A 19552-nucleotide genomic window follows, 5' to 3' on the forward strand; every position below is an offset into this window, starting at 1 on the left:
CTGTAGGGCTAGGTCCCTGTTAGAATAAACTACTAAATGTAATGGCTTTTATAGAAAATGCCTCCAGTCAGAAGTTAAAATACACTGATTATTAATTGATTATGAGATTTCAAGGGTGCCAATACCCTAACATTAAAGCCCTCTCATACTATTCAGCTAATTTCACATAGGCACCAATGGAATTATGGAAAACCAGTAAGAAAACCCAATCCTCTGTAGCGCAGACATACTTTACATTACAAACACTTTTAAACCTCAAACTGATCATAAGATGTTGGACCACTACCAATTGGTTTACCTGTTGGACGCCAAATACCATTTGTGTAAAATCACAGTTACAGTTTTAGGACATTTTGAAACAGTTTTGATTGTGACTGCTGCTTTCAAGCTTGTAAATATGGTCAAAAATAAACTCTGTTTTGTCCAAACTGCGTCCATCAACAAACTATCTATTGCAGGTAAGATATTTGTTCAGAACCTTTCTGCAGAATACCATTTAAAAAAATCTGAACTAGCTCTTTAAGTGTGAAATGACAAACACGTGAGCTTAGATCTCGTGCAGGTATAAAAACAGTCATTATTTGCAATGATGTGACCATTTAAAGCAAACTATAAAAGGTGTAAATTTAAATTGCCAACTTCAGATTTTTATCAGTAAATTGTCTCAAAGTAACTTTTTACTAATTTATGGAACATGTAGTGAAACATCAAGGAAACTTCAATTTTAATTTATAAAAATAATGTTGAAATAGAAACTGCCTGAGACCAGTTTTGACGAGCTAAGAACTAAAATCATAGATTTAAATGTGCATTGAAATTTAAGGCAGTGCAAGGTGTGTTAAACACAATATAAAAATAATTACAACAGGAAAAACACTGAGAAGTGCTCTCAAATTAAATGAGAAGCTTCTTTTTTTTTCTCCTTGGCTAAAATAAACTACAGAACTTGTTTGCTGCTGTCAAATGGATTAAAAGGAGGTTAAAAGTAGGTCTATACTGGTTTCTTTATTGAAATGGGAAGTGACATTGATCTTTTCTGTACTGTGTGAAGTATCCTCCCATAGAAGCACTCCTATCAATTTGCTAATGTCAAAGTCCATGTAAGCCTCATTCACAAAAAAGCTCTTTCCCTTAATTAGTAAAAAATGTATTAACATATCTACATAACATATTACACTTAAAACATTGCATCTGCTCATAAATTTATGTACACATTTAGTCTTATTTTCTTTCTTTTTTCTAAAGCCATGGAATTTCTGTGATGCAGGAAATAGAAAGAAAAACAGAATTGGATAAATAAAATGAAATGAACATTTGTAAAGCCTTGCATTTATTGAAGGATTTCATATTGCCGGATGCCTTTCATGACAGTTTTTAATCAAGATGGCCACCACAGCCACATATCATGAGATGGTTTAATGCTCAGAGTACGTGTTATGCCTCATTATTTGTAATTTTGAGTAAGTTAAAGCCATTTTTGTGTTGGTTAAGGTTGATTAGTTGTGGCGACCACCTTGAATTGAGTTGGCTACAAATGGCAGTCAGTTGTAGATGTCCATCCAATGATTACTTTCTGAAAGTTTCAATAAAATCTGTTTAATGGTTAATGAGATAATTTAACATGCTGTGCTGACTGGGACAGTCAATGCCAAACTTTAAAGCAAAGATGCTGCACAATGAATAGCGCTCTAAGTATCTACTGAGGATGACTCTAATCTACGACTACATCAAACCACAACATGCAGGAATGTGTGGGCCACATGTCATGGGTACACTCCCACCACTCTCCCCAATGCTCCTCCATGCTTCCATACAGGACCCCAACACACTGCCACCGTGATGATAAACCACCACAACCTTGCTACATAAGTTTTGAGCATGCTCAAAAATCATCATACACCTATGACCTACCTGACAGTAAGTCCACTGTGTTCTTAAAAAGCTTGCAAAATACCTGATCAAGACCCTGCAAAGACCATCCACGCTCTGGCTGACTAGTTCCTAAATAGAGAAGGGACTGGGCTGATACCGTCTTGATACAAAGAACTCACTTGGATCAGGATTGCAACTGCTGTGCCATTCTCAGAGTTGTTCAAAACCTTTACATTGATTAGGTCCCTTTCGCACTGGATAATGACCCCCACTATGATGTAAATGTGAATTTTGGTAAAATGGTAAATGGCTTGCACTTGTATAGCACTTTATCTACTCCAAGAACCAAGGACCCCAAAACGCTTCACACTGCAGTCATTCACCCATTCATTCACACATTCATTCACTTATGGTAGTGAGCTACATTGTAGCCACAGCTGCCCTGGGGCGGGCTGACAGAAGTGAGGCTGCCATCACACCAGCACCACTGAGCCTTCTGAGCACCACCAGTAGGCAAGCCAGGTAAAGTGTCTTGCCCAAGGATTTTAGTAAATTTTGCTTTTTGTTCAGCTGATAATAAACCAAGAAAGTCTGTACTCACCACACAATGTGGTCAAAACCCTGGGCTTTGCATTTGCCATCACTAATTTGTGTTTTTAAAAAATGGAATAAAGTTTTCAGCTTCCAAAACTAGTTGTCTCTAGACTGAAAACCATTTGAATGAGCTGCAGGAAGAGCATTACTCTCCTGTTGTGTTGTCATTGTTCCCAAAGAGCATCCTAATTTATTTGTACCAAAATGAGAGACGAAAGAACACTGCAGAAAATGAGAGCAGCGTGCGTCTACATAACACACAAAGACCTGTCTGACCCTTTGAAAATTGCTAGTGCTGGCCCATTGATGTGCACTGATGTGTCAAAACTATGTATGTATCTATCTTGATCATCCAGGCAGGTGTTCATAAAGAGACCAAACCAATGCAATGTAATCAAATCAATAAAACCTTGTGGGTTACATTGAAATTGGATTTATTGCTGCTGAGAGGAGACAGAAAAACAAGGTCAGATCTCTGTGAGCAGTAACAGTTCACAAAGAAGAAGCAATACAATAGAGCACTGCCGCAGAAATAAGCATTGTGGACATCAGAAATGAAACTCTTTACATACACAGCATAATTTGCTGCATTTTTTATTTTTTTAAGCCTGAATATTTCATACTGTATTTCTAAAATTCACTTGCAGATCTTTCTTTTACATAAATATAACCTATTCAACCTATAAAGTATTGTACATATCCAAGAACTTTACATATTTGCCAAATATGTTGACAGTCATGAATGTTTGAATTTTTCTTCTCAACCCCTTCCCTTGCTGCCACCTGTGGCTCTCCCACGCTCCCTCTGCATTTTTAGCCAAGTGCAGCCTGCTACCAACTCTTCTAAGGCACAGTTTCAGGGAATTTTGGGAAAACGTGTGATTTTTACAGAGAAAACTCACTCTTCAGTTTGAAAATAAGGAGTTACAAGTACACAAAAAGGACTCTGTTTTACTGGATTATTATGTGTTTGGAATAGGGATGGGCTGGTTTAAGTTTCAAGTTTTATCAGTGTGAAAAAGTCAGTGTCAAAACCACTAAATTTTTACAGTATACTGTTCCAATGAGATACCAGAGACAGTGCATATATTTTCAAAATGAACATCATGTTTTAAAAGGTTGTAGCAAATTGTTAAGACCATGTGACCAGCACAGCTTTGGACATTGCTTAGGTTATTCTCTGATAACAGTGTCAAAATAATATTGATAAACGGGTTTAATAAAACTAAAACCACAACAATCCAAAGATGTTCCTCAATTCATTGTCACTGCAAAGCAACACCCCACAATAATAAAGTCTAACAATTTAGTTGTATATTTGGACTTTATTGATTTAGAAATCAGTAATTCAACATTTACTTTCCGAACTCATAATGTATTTCATCCTTGTTTTTGTAGCCATTTTATTGAACTAAAATTCAACCTCAAGCTTTTTATGTGATACAAGTATTTCAAGCTGATGTTGCTGAAGAAACCTAACACAACCTTGGGGACTGGGTGTAGTCTGTACTTTTGCAGTTGACACCGTTATATTTATTAAGAAAAAAATACTTTACATCTAATGCACGACAGTAAAAACGTTCAGGAGGTGTCTTCCAACATACATGGATATGAAACTATATGTAACTATTGAAAAGCTCTCAAGAGTAAATAACAAATACTATTCATATGCTGTTGTAGATGCAAAACACAGCAAACCTTTATTTAACGGTGAATGGTTGAAAGGTGATATATTGTATATTTGATGCATTTGCCAATGTGTCATTTCAGTATGTGGCTCTTCAAATGCTTTAATCAAGTCAGTATGGTGTTGTGTGTGTGTGTGTTTGTGTGTGGTGGTGGTGGGGAGGAATGTTGTCCAACCCTTCTTTACACCAAGTTTAACAACATATTTGCCATTTGGAGAAACTCTATATGTTCGAGACTCCTCCTGGGACCTCAGCCATGGTTTAACAAAAGAGCTAAAGCTGCTCGTGGTTGGTGATGAATGGGGCTCCTGGCCAAGACTAGCAATCTGTTGTGAGCTGGGGCAGACATTCACTTTGCCATCAAACTTCAAGCAGTTAATTTACATATAGCTAAAGACAAACCCACGTCCTACTTGCTGAAAGTGTCACTCATACTAAAACATATAAATAAAAACACGCCCGAGCCTAAATAACCCAGCGAAGACACCAGACAGATGTGGGCAAAGTGAGGTAACCTTGAGTAAGTGAATGAATACACAAAATGAATAGGTCTGCAGTAGTGTTCCGTGTTTTAACATTATTAGGTCTACATCAAATTGTGTTTAAACTCCTTTAACTGTTAAACAGTCTGTCTAGAAAGGTTTGAGATGTGGTCTTATTAACTTGTCATTTAGAAGATTTCCAATATATGTTAACTTTATTTTATTAAACTAAAGATGCAACAGCCAACTTTTATTTGGACAACATTGCTATAGCACCACAGAGCAAAGCAATTTACAATAGAAGCACTCAGAGAGCGCAAACCTCTGCCAAGGGGATGATTAAAAATGTGTGCAATCCAGAACATAATCTTTATCACCAGCAAAATTTAATCCATTGTTTTTTGTGACAACCCCAACATTTCCTGAAAATCTGTTCATTAGTTTTTACCTGATCTTGCTAACAGACAGACAGATGCAACTAAAAAAACACAACTTCTTTGGTGGAGGAAAAAAAAGGGGTCATATGTAGGAGCAGAGACAATTCTTTTAACAAAGGGGTAACCTGTGACCTTGACCTTTGACCCCATGAACCTTGAAATTAACAGAAATCATTTTTGACCCATGAGGTGTCCAGCTGCGCATTTTGACATTCCTTTTATACAGTTGCTCAGTTAGAGCACCGGCTGATCTGTGACCTTAAACTTTGATCCTAAACTTTGACCAGATCACCACCAAATTGTATTCACTTGTTCCATGTAGCATGTTTGACGTTTCCTGAAAAATTTCATGAAAATCTGTTCATAACTCTTTCAGCAGTCTTGTGCACAGACAGACAGACAGAAAACATAACCTTCTTGGCAAAGGTAAAAACAAATAAATTGATAAAAACTCAAACAACTCAAACTACTGCATTTACCACTATGACACTACTGACAATATCAGACAGCTGGAACATGAGAGACAATGAGCTCATATTATTCCAAATTCCTCCGTTGAGTTTTGGTTACTGATGGAGTTCAGCGTTTTAATTGTTGTCTTACTTTAAACAGACTAAAAGGTGAAAGCAACTCAGGGCTTTTAAACATGGCACTCAAAACATTTCCATTGGTTGTTAGTCTCCCTGAACCCGCCCTCAAATCCTGATGAAAGCAGCTTTTTGCCCTGACCCAGCAAAGAGCTTTAGCACAGCCTGTCTAGTCCTGGAGCCAGTGTTTCTGGCAGTCAAAACAGAAAAACAATAGTCGCCACGCAAGATCTGACTCTGGTTTAGCACTGGAACTGGTTCTGTGGGTGAAAAGTCCCTAAAGAGCAAAACAATGTTTGAAGGTGGTAGAAGAGGAATCCAAGTGCAGAGGTCACAAAAGAGGTAGAGGAAAAAGCTTTTTTTCCCCCTTGTTAACTGTGCACACACACACACACACACACACACACTGAACAGCACAGCAATCCAACAGAGGCTCCTTTCAGCCAAAGTGTTGGAGGAAAAAAGGGACAGAGAGAGGGAAAGTGCAGTGATGTGCAAAAACCCCAGACGAGACCAAGATTCTCAAAAGAAGGTCTAATGGAGCGAGATCCAGGTGGGGGACATGAAAGCATAAAAAAGGTACAGCTGGAGAGCTTTGAGGCTGTTTCTTCAATATGAAGCCAGAATTGGGATTCTGCGGTTGCGTTTGTGAGTATCAAAATAACGTAATAGGTGATGTTTATGAGGCGCATACTAAATTCTTTCAGTCATCTAATCCCACCTGTTTAAAATATCCGATCACAGTGTTTGTGAAGCGTTTCTTGGTGGGGGGGTGTGAGCGGTGGAATGAGGGTGCACGGCTGGCTGCTTATCTCTGTCATGCAGATGTTTAGCCCCTGGTCTTCCATCACTTCACTTCCTTGTTAACAGGCTGCACGGTAACCGAAGTGTCACATGACTCCCACCATTACATCGTGCTCCTTTCTCCCCTGGGAAAAGCAACTTGGACCTGTATGATGTTTGTAGAGGGAGATGCGTTTATTACGAGCCTAAAACGCTGAGGCAAACCGTTTGCTTTTAATCAGCGGGATGGAGAGGATTGATTTTAGGGGACACACAGGTGAGAGTCATTTCCTCTTTGGCCTGATCCAAAAATTTCAATTTACCGTAACTTCAAACCACTAAATCAAAAAGTAATAGATTTTTGTGTAATAAATAATTCACAAGATTATGATTAAACTTATTTTCATTTCTGTACTGCTGAGATGATGTGTTGGGGCCCACTGTGCTTCTCAGTACTACGAGTGTGTCTGTTTCTGCCAGGACATTAATCACTGTCACACTCCTCTCTTTCTGTGTCTGCCCGGGTCTCAAATAGACCCTCAAGCCCCCGCCAAGAGCCACCTTTATCGCCATAGTAACCAAAGCCAACCGCAAACCAAACTGAGCAGTGCTGTGGACGTAGTGGGGCACCAAAAATGTGTTAACGATCCAGCTCTTGAAGCTAAAGCAGACAGGTCTTGACACATATCAGACCTTCTTGTCGGACTTGTTAGTCGTGAAAAACAGCAATCTTTGCTTTACCTTGCAAACTGATCCTGGTACCAAAATGACAACTTAACCGTTCTTAATGCTTTACGCTCACACGAGCTGTTATTTTTAGTTCAAGTTGTTGTACTTTCTCCAAGTTGAGCACCGACTCAGCTGTTAATAAGGGTTAATCAAGCAGCAACGTCAGCTATAAACCTCAAGTTCAGAAATGAGCCTGATCCTAATACGTGAATTACAAATCAACTGTTTTGGCCAAGAGTTAAAAAAAAAAATCTTTTTCTTTTTTCCTTTGGATTAGGACCAAGAAAATTCTGGCAAGAAATGAAAAAAAGGTCAAATAATTATGTTCTCTCTGATTGTCTGGCAGGTAAATGTGAATACAGCTAGATGTTACTCACTGTTACACAGGTTAAAAGCAAAGCCTGGTTTAGAATCTGAGAAATGTTGAAAATTTTGACGGGAACCATGTCTTTGGCTATCAACCAAAATAATATGTATTCTCTGTTATTGTTTCCCTTTAGTCATCTAAATAAAATGTTGTCATTTGAAGTGTCTGCACATCGTGGCTGTATTTAAATAATCTCAATGTCTGCCTCACTCCTGCCATACTGGTGCTATGTCAGGAATATGAAAGGCTGTACTTTAGCCCATCAAAAGCTAAAGCACTCCTTGAAAAAGCATTTTAATGCTCGTGCAATTTTTGAAAACATCCTCCTAATAACCGTTTTCTGAAAAGAAAAGAAAAAAACCTGACACAATTGTCATTATCAGCCTAAGCCCTAGATTGTTCAACCTTTGATGCAGAAGAGAACAAAATTTAATTTATCATGCATATCCTCTGCCACCCTCAGTCTGAAACAAAAATCTTTTGTGGTCTGATAGTGTTCGAACTATGTGTTGGGGATGACTCTCAGATACTACCACGCTTAGTTTTAGCTTTGTATCTGTAAACATTCACTAAGTTATAGCCATTTTTGTGTGTGCTAAGGTTCATCAGTTGTGAATCTTAAAATCAGAATGACTCCAAAAGTTGATCTGTAGTAGATGTACATCCACTGACTACTTTCTGAAAGATTTATTAAAATTCACTCAGTAGTTCATGAGGAATTTTGCTAAAACAACAGACAAATGAGCACTAACCCACACGCGCAGACACACAAACAAGGGCAAAACATTATCATAACTTATTATGTTTACCTTTTGCTTTTCGGTGACAAGCAATAATCAAACAAAATACACCCCTGCTGTGAAAATCCCCCCATATTGTGCGAAAGCACATTGACAAAGGAGAATTGTGTCAAGTGTAGCAACACTGTTCTGCCCACAAGTGTGCCTACCTTTCAATCACCTTAGTATACCCAATTATATGACTAATTTGTGCCAAAACCTAAGTATTTTTTATGCCTAACCTAACCCTACAGTGCTCAAAGTGGGCTGGTACCACTCACAGCAATGAACAAATGTTGCAGTAGGACCTTTAATTTTGTATTTTTTTTTTTTTTCAAATTTTCTATGTTTCTTGCTGGTTTATATGGCTCCTGACAATCACTACTTTTAAATTTTCATCCTTAGCATATCATCACGTTTTATGGCGTACTGACACTTCTCATAAACTTTGAGGTATTAAGGGTCAGTGTCACCAATTATAAGCTATGGCTAATTCTTATAAAGTACATTACCTACAGGACATTGGTTGTAAACAGAAAGCAATGACTCGCTCTACACTGATTCTGATTGGGTCAAACATGAAGGATAAGGGGACACATGACTCAAGAGAAACCATGGCAGGTCAAATGTTAAGCAAAAGTAGCCAATCAGAGGTACAGCTGGGCAAGTGCCGGGAATCTGATCAGCAGTTCTGAGGACCAAAATACAGTCTATGGACAAAGAGAAGGATCTTTACTGTAAGTAAACAGTAGATCTGTCGGTAATTTATTTTTGCCAAACAAGATATAGATAGTTAACAGGAGAGTGGAGCAACAAATGTGGGTACTTAGCCTCTGCTCTCTCTTCTGCTTTTGGGGAAAATAATATTTCCACCTTGACAGGCAGTGAATAAAACTCTGAACTTACCACGTGTTTGCTAAGAAAACCACTTCAAATAAGACTATAGGGTAGTGGTCTTTCAGGGATGGTGGGGTACCGGCCCTCCCCCCCACACACTTCGAGCCCTGTAGTCAACAAAAAGAAACTAACTGAAATAACGAGGATTTTATGCTGGACTTGAACCAGGGTCCCCAGAGTGATGCTGCTGCAGTTTTCTCACCTCAGTCTTTGTTGCTGATTATCAAAGAATGCTCTTGTTGTATATGTTGTGTATGCCCCAGTGACATACACGACATTAATGCAGCAGCTGGTGTATTCAATATGTCTCCATGACTGACAGTAATGAACAACAGTCCCATTTAATAAAATCAAATGATTTAGGAATTTTTCTGTTTTGTGGATTTTGCACATTTAAAACAAACAAACAAAAATAAAACTTAATTAGTAGGGTTATGATTACGTAGTACTAGGTACAGATACTTAAAGTAAACATAGCAAACCATTAAAATGTCATTAAAGATCCATTTTGAACAATGTCTTAACTAAGATAATTAATTGTGCAAACCTATTAAAGTTTGGTTACATAATAATCTTGGCACGGTCTGCATAGAAGAAGCCATTTGTTCTAAAGGGCAAACAAGAAAAATGAGAAGCAAAGGGAGAACGCAATAACTTTGATAAAAGAAAACTGCCAAAAAACATAAAAACAGTGAGTATGGACCTAGACATGTGAGTGTAGTGTTGACTAGTCCTTCAGATTTTTTTTTTTCTGAGGCTTATCTCTTTAGCACCTAAGGAAGATCTATTCAAAGATTTTAAATAATAGTTTGTCTCAACATTATACTAGTACAATACAAAAAGGTTCATCTATTAAGGACCAATTACTGACCACAACTGGGTTCTGCTTTAGTTTGCATTGCATTTTCTGGTTCGTGAGAGAAAACTGGAGTACCCTTACATGTACCGGGAGAAAATGTAAACTCCACACAGATAGGCATCAGCTTGGTTGTGAACCTGCAACCTTCTTGCTGTGCTGTGACAGCTCAAAAAACTGCATCAAAAACAAATAAATAAATAAAATAAAAAGCAAAAAGAAGTGAATCAGAAGGGCATAAAAAAAATCTGCTCTGCAGTCCTTTCAGGTTTCCAGGAGAACTCTGGGGCTCAGCCTTGTCTCTTTTTTTCCACATTCTTGAGTTACATTTCAATCCACAATCTGGCTGAGAAACAATATTGCTGAATATTTAGTACTGGAAAATCATTAGACTCATGCTGCAAATCACAGCCTGACATGTGGTTGTCCAATTATATATAGGTCTACTACAGGAATGGGGAAACCAGCTGCCTGCTGATATCCAAGTTCAGAAAAACAACAACCACAACAACAACAACATACAAAGCCAACGCAGACACATATATAGATGTAAACACGTGGATATACAAAGAACAAACAAACAGGCACCAAATTGCTGACCAGCGGAGATGCACGTGCTGTGCTCTTAAAAGAGCTAGCTATACGTTAATCAAAAGTCCAATACTGGAAGCAAACCAAAGCTGATAAAACTTTAAGTAAACACAGCAGAAACTCTGGTCTGCTTTAGCTAACAGCTTTCAAACCATCTGACAGGGTTACAATAACAAACTCAATCTTGTCTATAAAGCTATAGCAAAGGTAAATGCATAAAGCAAATTTTAAAGTCCCTTTTTTCCTTGTCAGGCCATAAATACATAGCTGGATAAATGCCCCCAGAGTTTCAAGTGTATCTTCATCCCTGTGTGAAGGGCTTACAGCAAACCTATTACTTCACAGAGCACCGAGTCAAGAAAGGAGTGTAGCTCTCTGTGTGTGACCCCATTTGGATGGGATATAACCAGTTAGGGGGTAAAACTGAACCTTATTCCATTCGAAGAGTTTTTTTTTTAAAGTAGCACACAAAAGCTCTTTTAAATTAGAATTGCTGCAGCCCAGAGATGTTTGACACAAACACAGAATGGCAGCATACTTTATATACTGTAATTTTACCATCATTATTGTTAAAAAAATCACATATGTAGATTATGAAAGGAAAATACAATATGACTTGATTGTTCTTTTAAAAAATGTCACTAGCTGTGAATCTGTTCATTTGATTGTGCCTACCAATTTTCCACAAACCTGTAACAAACTTTATTTTTCTTTCACCAAACCCTGAGTATCTGTGTGACTGGGGCACAAGAGACTGGAAGTAAAATAATGTTAATTATACCTGTTCTATAACTTACACTGATACAACCACAAAATTTCAGTTCACTAAGACCTCCATCCATTTTCTCCACTTATTTGAGGTCAGGTCATGGAAGCAACAGGTCCAGGATGGAAACCCAGACATCCCTCTTCCCGGCGACACTCTCCAGCTCCTCCAGGGGGATCTTAATGTGTTCCAAGGCTACAGAGGATATCTAATCCCTGCAGTGCTTTCTGGGTCTGCCCGAGTCTTCTCACAATGGGAAGTGCCTGGAAAACCTTTAAAGGTGCCCATGAGACATCCTAATCAGATGCCTGAACCACCTCATATGACTCCTTTCGATGTGGAGGTCCAGCAGCTCTACTCTGAGCTCTCTCCACATGACAGAGCTCCTCACCTTATCTCTAAAGTTGAGTAGGGTGGCCTCATTTCAGCCCCTTGTATCCATGATCTTGTTCTGATTCATGATTATAGGTGAGGGATGGAACAAAGATGGATCAAGAGTTTCATTCTTTTGCTCAACCCCTTCTTCTTCTACTGCAGATGACACTCCAATCTGTTGATCACTCTCTTGATTTCATCCTACCTAGAACAAGTCTTGAACAAGACTCATAGATACATGAATTTATCCACTTGAGGCAAACACTGACCCCCAACTCAGTGTTGTCTTTACTAAGACACAGACAGAAATACAGTATTAACCTACAAAATGACAAAGTTTCAAACAGTTAAAGCTGTCTAATCTGAACAGCTGTCCAAAATTTTAAAACAGGCGTTCACTCTGTAAGCTCTTACCACCTTTGACGCATGTATGAGCATATTAAATTGAGTTTCCAGTTCTATAATTTAGTGTCGGTTGAGTTTACATAGCTTAGGTTTATTAAAACCAGCCTATTGTATATTCAATTTAGGTAAAAACTGCCATTTGAACAGAAATCCATGGAATTAAAAATAAATAAATCAATGTAGAGAGAAGTTTTTTACAGGTTGAGCAAGTTTAGACTTCATAATCTTTTTCTCTTATAATATAGGTAAGCAGTTTGGGCTGCTGAGCCTAACCAGGAAGCTGTACTGCCTAAACATAGCCACTGTATTTGCCGGACTATAAGGCACACTTAAAAGCCTTCAATTTTCTCAAAAAACGACAGTACACCTTATAATTCGGAGCGCCTTATATATGTATGAAGCCGTAATGTTTTAGTATGACTTTGGTAAACTACAAAGCCGCACTGCTTGCAGCATTAAGGCTCAGTTTTAGTCACGCAGGGCTCTGCTCAGGACCCGCAGACCTGAGCGAGCGGTGTAGATGTTTATATTTGACGCTTATGTCGGTGCAGTATTTTTCCGTGAGTTTTGAGCCGTTTGATCATCTTTGTGATCTCTCATAGAGGGATCATATAAATGCTGATACAGGTGAACCAGCTCCGCTAGAGCACCGAAATTGTCCATTTTAAATGGAGCGCAGTTCATGCGATTCGCGCCGAGTTACAAAAACTGGGAGGCGCACAAGGGTGTGCCCTATAGACCAGTGCGCCTTATATATGACAAAAGTTCAAAAATGGACCATTCATTGACATTGCGTCTTATAATCTAGTGCACCCTATAGTGTGGAAAATACAGCAAGTACTTTTATTCCATAAACCAAAGGAGTGACATGTAAAAATATAACATAATTAAAAAAAAATTGTAAAACTAGTTTTATAATACTTGCTTGGACATAATTGATTTTGAATTATGTTAGAAGTTTTGAGATTTTGCCTTCAAATACAATCACTGACACATTCTTCTCACGGAGAAGGTTGTAAAGGGAAAAACCGTGATTTCAGACATTCAACTACTTATACTTAATTCTACAACTACAGTACTTTCAAGAAAATTAATATCTTTACTCTTTAAGGGAGATGATTTAGAGAAAGTGAGGTCAGAGTTGCAGTCTTGATCTATTAGTCCTGTTGAGGAGCCCTGTCACTATACTTTCAAACAAAAATGTTCAGAGTGATCTCCCTTTCCTTTGAAAGGAAACATTTTGCCACCCTTTGTATATATTAAGGCAATATATTCTCAGTATATAAACATCTTGGGTGTATTTTTGTTTTAAATTAGAGTTCATTTTCTAATAGAACCTGTGCAAAACACACACTAAATATTGTTTTGTTGGCCTCTAATGTAAAAAGTTCTCATCCATGGATAAAAAATGGACAATCTTATAGCCCATCCAGCTCACAGAAGCTCGCAGTTAAGTGGTATTAAAGCAGCGGAACGAGAACAATGTTCCCACCATCCCCACAATGAGCACAACACCCATCTTCCTGAACCAATCCTCCGGGTCACATCAAGCCTTGAATGAGCCCCCGTACTAAAGCTTCTGGGGGTCTCAGACATGCATCCAGAGCTTCAATGGAAATAGTGTGCACCCCTCTCCCACAATGGCCAAATCAACTGTGGGAGGACGTTCTTCTCCCCTCACTCCCCTTTTTATTCTCCTCCTGCTCAGACCATGCCGGGGTTCAACAGAAGAGGGATGGGAGAGAAAAGGCACATGCCTTCACGTCCGCTTCGCATGCACACAAAGAGAAAAAAAATCAGATTGCTCAGACATGCACGCATGCGTACACGAATGTATGAGCGCATGCTTGCACACATATTCACACACCTCCTGTAAGAGGGTTAACAATGGGAATGTGTGAAAAGACACGAATCACTGATTGGTTTTATGGTGTACAAACCTGCCCTTTAGATAGGAAAGGTGGTGTGACTGTCGGAACAGAATGACAACTAAGCTAAAGCTGACGCATATCATTGTTCATAAATTCTAATTAGTCAATTCTTTGTCCTGATTGTTTGCGGGTGAGTGATAATGTAATTGTCATAGTGTGTGTGTTCATTTGTCTGTCTCGTTAGTAAAATGTGTTATAAACCAGAGGATGGAATTTAATGAAACTGTGAGAAAGTAATCACTGAATGCACATCTACAACTGATTAACTTTTGGAGTAAATTCAAGATGGCCGTCACAGCTAATCAACTATAACAAAAATGGCTAAAACTCAAATTTACAGATACTGTGTTACAACTTTGTGTGGGGGTAGCTGAGAGTCTTCCTCAACACATACTCTAAGCTCTAACAGATCAGGTCATACATTTGGTCAGAACTTTGGCATTAATTGTTGGTCGACCCCGCTCGTCTGTTTGCAGAATAGCACATGGAGCCGAGGCTGGATTTTGATCAAACTCTCAGAAAAAAACTAAACTAAAAAAATCATTGGATGTGCATCTACAGCTACACAGGTAATAAATCTTACAAAAGAAAAGAAATGGCTACAGTGCGGTCAGTTTTACCAATACTGAGCTAAAATTTGCTGTGGTTCAGAGTCATTTCCAGGGAATACTCCAAGACCTGACAGACTGCATGATGTATATTTCAAGAGTTGACCAAAAAGGTTTCAGTTCCATCTTTGTTCAAACTAAGGTGATCTTAATTACTTAATTGATCTAGTCAGTAAAACTAAATAAGCAGGCAGGTGGTCCAACAACACCCTGAAATCTTCAATTTTCTTGTTTTGACGAACCATTAGAACTAAACTGTTGCATTAAAATTTCCTTGAGACAAAAACATTCTCCACAGCCTTTTTTTTGGTGTACAGCTGCTTTTTATTTCCATCTCTATCCTTCTTATATTTGAAGATGCAATGCCATCATTGCAAAGTGGAGAATAAACCAAGCTGACAACGTTCCAAAGTCAAATTGAGACTGTCGGTTCAGCTCAAGCGTTAATTAGCAGGGTTACAGACAGAGCAGGAACGTTGCTTCTATATCAGATTTCACAGACAGCGAGGTTGTGTGTCGAGGCAGAGAAAGGCCAGGTTACAAACAGAGGGAGCCTGCCAGTGAAGGCCACGCCAAGTGCACTCTGCATTCAGGAACAATGAGATCCTGGGGAGGCTGAAGGGACCCAGACAGACATTGTGGAATTATTCATTTAAACCAACCGGCTCAGACCGCCGGCCCTCCTGCTCAAATTGTCTGCGCTTCCTCCCTCGATTGCAAAAACAAGAAGAGAGAACTTGAATAAAAAACAGATTTCCATCGGGCTGCTGTTGTGTTGAGTTGGAGTGTGTTTCCTGCATCCTGCTCACATTCATCCATGAGAAAAGTTAGCCCATACCAAAATATGCATGTTGCTGCAGAACTTGTCAAATAACTGAGAGGTGATTTCAATAAAAAAAAAAGGAGGGGAAACTAAAAAGAAAAAGTGACAAGCGTTCAGGCACAGGACCTCAATCAGGCTTCGTAGTGTGTGGGAATTGAAAATGGCAACACTGGTGCCAGCACTGTGGGACAGCATAATCAGGTGACGAGGCAGCAGAGCTTTGTACCTCTCTGTAAAAACAACACAGTGAATATTGAGGTGAAGGCTGCCACCTGAAGTCACAGCGCCCAAAGCTGTAATTTCAAACCTGGCATCATATTTACATATCAGTCACTTGAATGAGGCTGCACATCATCCTGGATGTCTTCCCTCTCCCTGACACATCTTCACAAAAAACAGAATGCTTCCTGCTCCGTCTGCATGTGGACAGCCTTGTTTTGCTCCCTGACCTAATTAGCATGTGAATCCTGCTCAAGAAGGCCACTTTAAAAGTCTAATATCTCTCTTCTCCACATTCACACCAACCTCAAACCTTGTGAAGAGGAAGCAAAATCTCAATCAACGTGCTTCCAGCAGCTGCAGACCTTTCAGAAATGTTCTATTAAAGTGACAAAAGTCTTTTTTCCCCCCCTTCAAACTCTTAAGCTTAAAACGCTAACACACAGTCTTAGAGACATAGATAAAGTCAAACCTGGTTCGTTTGAATTGCAACAGATGTTCTGGAGGGCTTGCTTGACATACATGAAAGGTTACTGAGTGAGATGAGAACTAACACGCCGTAAAAGCTGCCAGTTTCCACTTTCTGCCTTGCGAGAGAAAGACAAGTCAGTCAACGTTGCAGAGATATTCTTCCGTCAAACTTTTTCTTCAACTTTTAAGGAACTGTGGATAAAGTTTGTGAGGGGGGAAATTGCACAAAGAGTGTGTCACCGTAGGGCAGATTTAATAATACTTCTTATCTGTATTCGCCTGCTATCTCTTTAGACACACACACACACACACACACATGCACTTGTGCAGGTCTGACTAAACTGAGCGTGCCATCCACCGTTTGTTTGGAGAGGTAATATCCGATGGACGAGAGGACAGATCAACTTCTTGAGTCATTAAACTTTTATATCCGTTTGTCCATCTCAAATGATGCCCGACAACAAAACAATTCAAAAGGAGCGGTTTAAAAAATGCATCATTAAATTTCTGATGAAGAGGCCGCTGCCTCATCGACTCAACACTTCTCATATTTGTTAATGGCAATGAATTATTCATGTGGACATGAGATGACATGAAGATACAGGCTCATACACAACACTGAAACAACACACTGTACTCCGAGGACAATGGGGAGAAAAGAGAAATAGGGAGAAGGTGAAAGTAGACAAAGAGATGGTCTTTGAGGTTGGCAAAGGGGGTCCAGTTTGGGGTTTTGTTTGCCAGTCTGGCCCCATCCACCCCCACCACCTTCCCCAACCAAAACCTGTCAAGAGCCCTCATAAGTTCATCACAGATGAAAACCTGTTTTCCATTTAAAAAGGGATGGAACGGAGATACTAAGGCGGCTCCTCAAATCACAAAAGCGTTAATCATCCATAAGACAAGCATGTGGGCCTGACAAAACCTGTAGGAATATATGAATATCAATCAAAAGCTGGGGCACTTTCACACGTGTTGATGAATGAGCAAAGTAAAAACAGAAGTCAAGCCAACCGCTGTTCTGAGCTCCACGGGGTACGAATGAGGCTGTTAAATATGAAACGAGACAGAATATGTATGGGGAGGAAAACAAGGAGCTAATAATAACCTATGATTCATTTCTGAGTCATTGTTTACCAAATATTTTCTGTTTGAAAAAAAAAAAGAAGCATTAAAGTGCAACACAAACTAATCACCCTTTGCCAACACACACACAGCGACCACATCAGTTGCACTTGAGAGCCATTTTGGTGTTAATGAATAAAACATTCATTTGTGGTTTTTGTTCAAACTGAATAACTGTGCCTCAATAAAATGCTCCAAGTGGAGGAGAACCGCTTCCAAAAGCCTTGTGCCGAGGGTTACTGGAAATAGCTTTCGAGTGAGTAAGTTGTTTGACTCGTTTAGTCGAGTGAATGTGATATTTGAAGGCACAAAAATTGCCAGCAATGGACCAAATTTGTCTGAGAGCTGTTCTTGGTGAGCTGCCTGCAGATAAAAGCTTGTTGAAAAAGTGCTTAGCTCCAGCACAGACAAGAACCTATCTGCAGGCTCACATCACCTGGCAAGGTAGGAATCACAGCGCTGCTTAACACTGCCCTCTATCGGACTGCTGCGGAACTACACGCTCCCAGCAATAATAATCAGCTCGGAACCATTCAAGAAGGAGAGGTTTCTATTTTATTGTGCCTGTCCTTCCTTTGTTTATCATACACAGTCTTGGGAGCTCTCTGCTGGACATTTTTTTTACGAATTTATAAATTCAAGATAAAAAAAAAACGAACCTGGACCGCATCAAGGAGAAACGGAGAAGCAATTCATCCAAATGACAAGCTCATGAATAACGACTTTCTGAGCTCGGCTTGAGTGTTATCTCGTTGAAAAAGTGCCACGAACGCTTGCTGGAATTTCAGTATCATTATTATTATTGTTATTGTTGTGGGGAGAAAGAATGTGCCACACGTGTAATGCGGTGCGCAAAACCCCGCGCGTAAAAAGCTGTTAATCCGTTTACTGGAAGTGATATGCAATGAGGTCATCACTGAGCAAATGTAAAAGGAGAATAAAAAAAGGGTAAAGGGACAAAGAAAATATATGAGCTGTGCAACAAAATAGGTTTAAGCTCGAAATTGTAAATGTTTCAGAGATAAAAATAAATAAATAAATGCGACTGAGGTGCACAAAAAAGGGACAGTTTCACCTTCAGAAGTGGCCCCGGATCTGATAAGTTCCCCTTTAAGGTTATTTCCAAACTTCAGATCTCTTCAGGCCCGCACAAAGTAAGTTTGAGATCGGGCACTGAATGTGGTAGGCTCTGCTCTCCTCTCCTCTCCTTGCTGCCCACAAATGCGCCTCTGATCCTGGGATGAAACGTGAGTGGAAAGTAAAGCTGGGCGAGACATAAAAGAGCTGCTCCAAACAACACGTTAGAGCTCCTATCAGTGATTCCACCTCAAGGAGAGAAAGTGGGCGAGAAAAGGGGGGAGTCTAAAAGCCCTCCTGGCTTTTAAAATCTAAAACGCTACAGTGCTCAAATCTTCTACTGATGGGGAAAAAGGGAGAGAGAGAGAGAAAAAAAATGGTCCCGAGAGAAGCGGACCCCCCTCTCTCCGCATGGCTGAATGTAGAGCCCTGGAGTAGCCAATCCATTAGTGATGGAGGGTATTTTCTCTAATTTAGATAGCGCCTTCTTTAACACTAAGTCCTATAATAAAAACCTCTAAATCAAAGTAGAATTAAATCAATTCCGCTTGTAAAGTCAAGACCGGAGCAGAGCTGCAAACTGGAGAACAGAACACCCCCCCCCCCCTCCTTCTCCTCCAAAATAAAAGTGCTTTGTATTTGTCATTTCAGGGATTTTGCGCGTGACAACAACAGAAAAGTGGGTTTCCTTTACCTTTAGAAAGTGTTCGTATTCCTCAAGTTGCTACAAAAAAAAAGAAAAAGAAAAAAAAAAAAACAGCAGGATGGGACCGGTCTCGCGCGCTGAAGCGGAACAGACACAGGTTCAAGGGTCCGTTTTCCTCCGCCGCCGCTGCGCGTTCCTCTCCGGGCGACCCGCAGCCGACAACTGCGCTCCTTCCTGCTCCGACCGGGCGGTACCACCGGGCTGAGGGGGAGCTGCGGGGAGGACGTGTGTGTGTAAAAGATGAGTGCAAAATGTGTGTGTGTGTGTGAGGGGGGTGGTAGGAAGACAACCGTGGAGAGCTAGGAGGATAGAGTGTTGCACCGGCGCGTCCGTTCAGACCACAAGCGCTGAGAGAGAGAGAGAGAGAGTCGGGTGGGTGGATGG

General features: G+C 39.8%; 1 protein-coding gene across 3 annotated transcripts in view; it reads right to left on the reverse strand.

Moving 5' to 3' along the window:
* Positions 1-19498, reverse strand: part of sema5ba (sema domain, seven thrombospondin repeats (type 1 and type 1-like), transmembrane domain (TM) and short cytoplasmic domain, (semaphorin) 5Ba) — a 224009-nt gene extending 204511 nt beyond the window's left edge. For 2 of the 3 annotated variants that reach the window (XM_025006972.2, XM_025006973.2), the window contains exon 1: positions 19157-19498. The gene's annotated coding sequence lies outside the window, so the exon portion shown is untranslated. The remainder of the gene's footprint in view (positions 1-19156) is intronic. The other variant, XM_017421158.3, reaches the window with a different exon arrangement.
* Between the last annotated feature and the right edge of the window lie 54 nt (positions 19499-19552).

This window comes from Kryptolebias marmoratus, linkage group LG6 (genome assembly GCF_001649575.2).
Source record: "Kryptolebias marmoratus isolate JLee-2015 linkage group LG6, ASM164957v2, whole genome shotgun sequence".
NCBI lineage: Eukaryota > Metazoa > Chordata > Actinopteri > Cyprinodontiformes > Rivulidae > Kryptolebias > Kryptolebias marmoratus.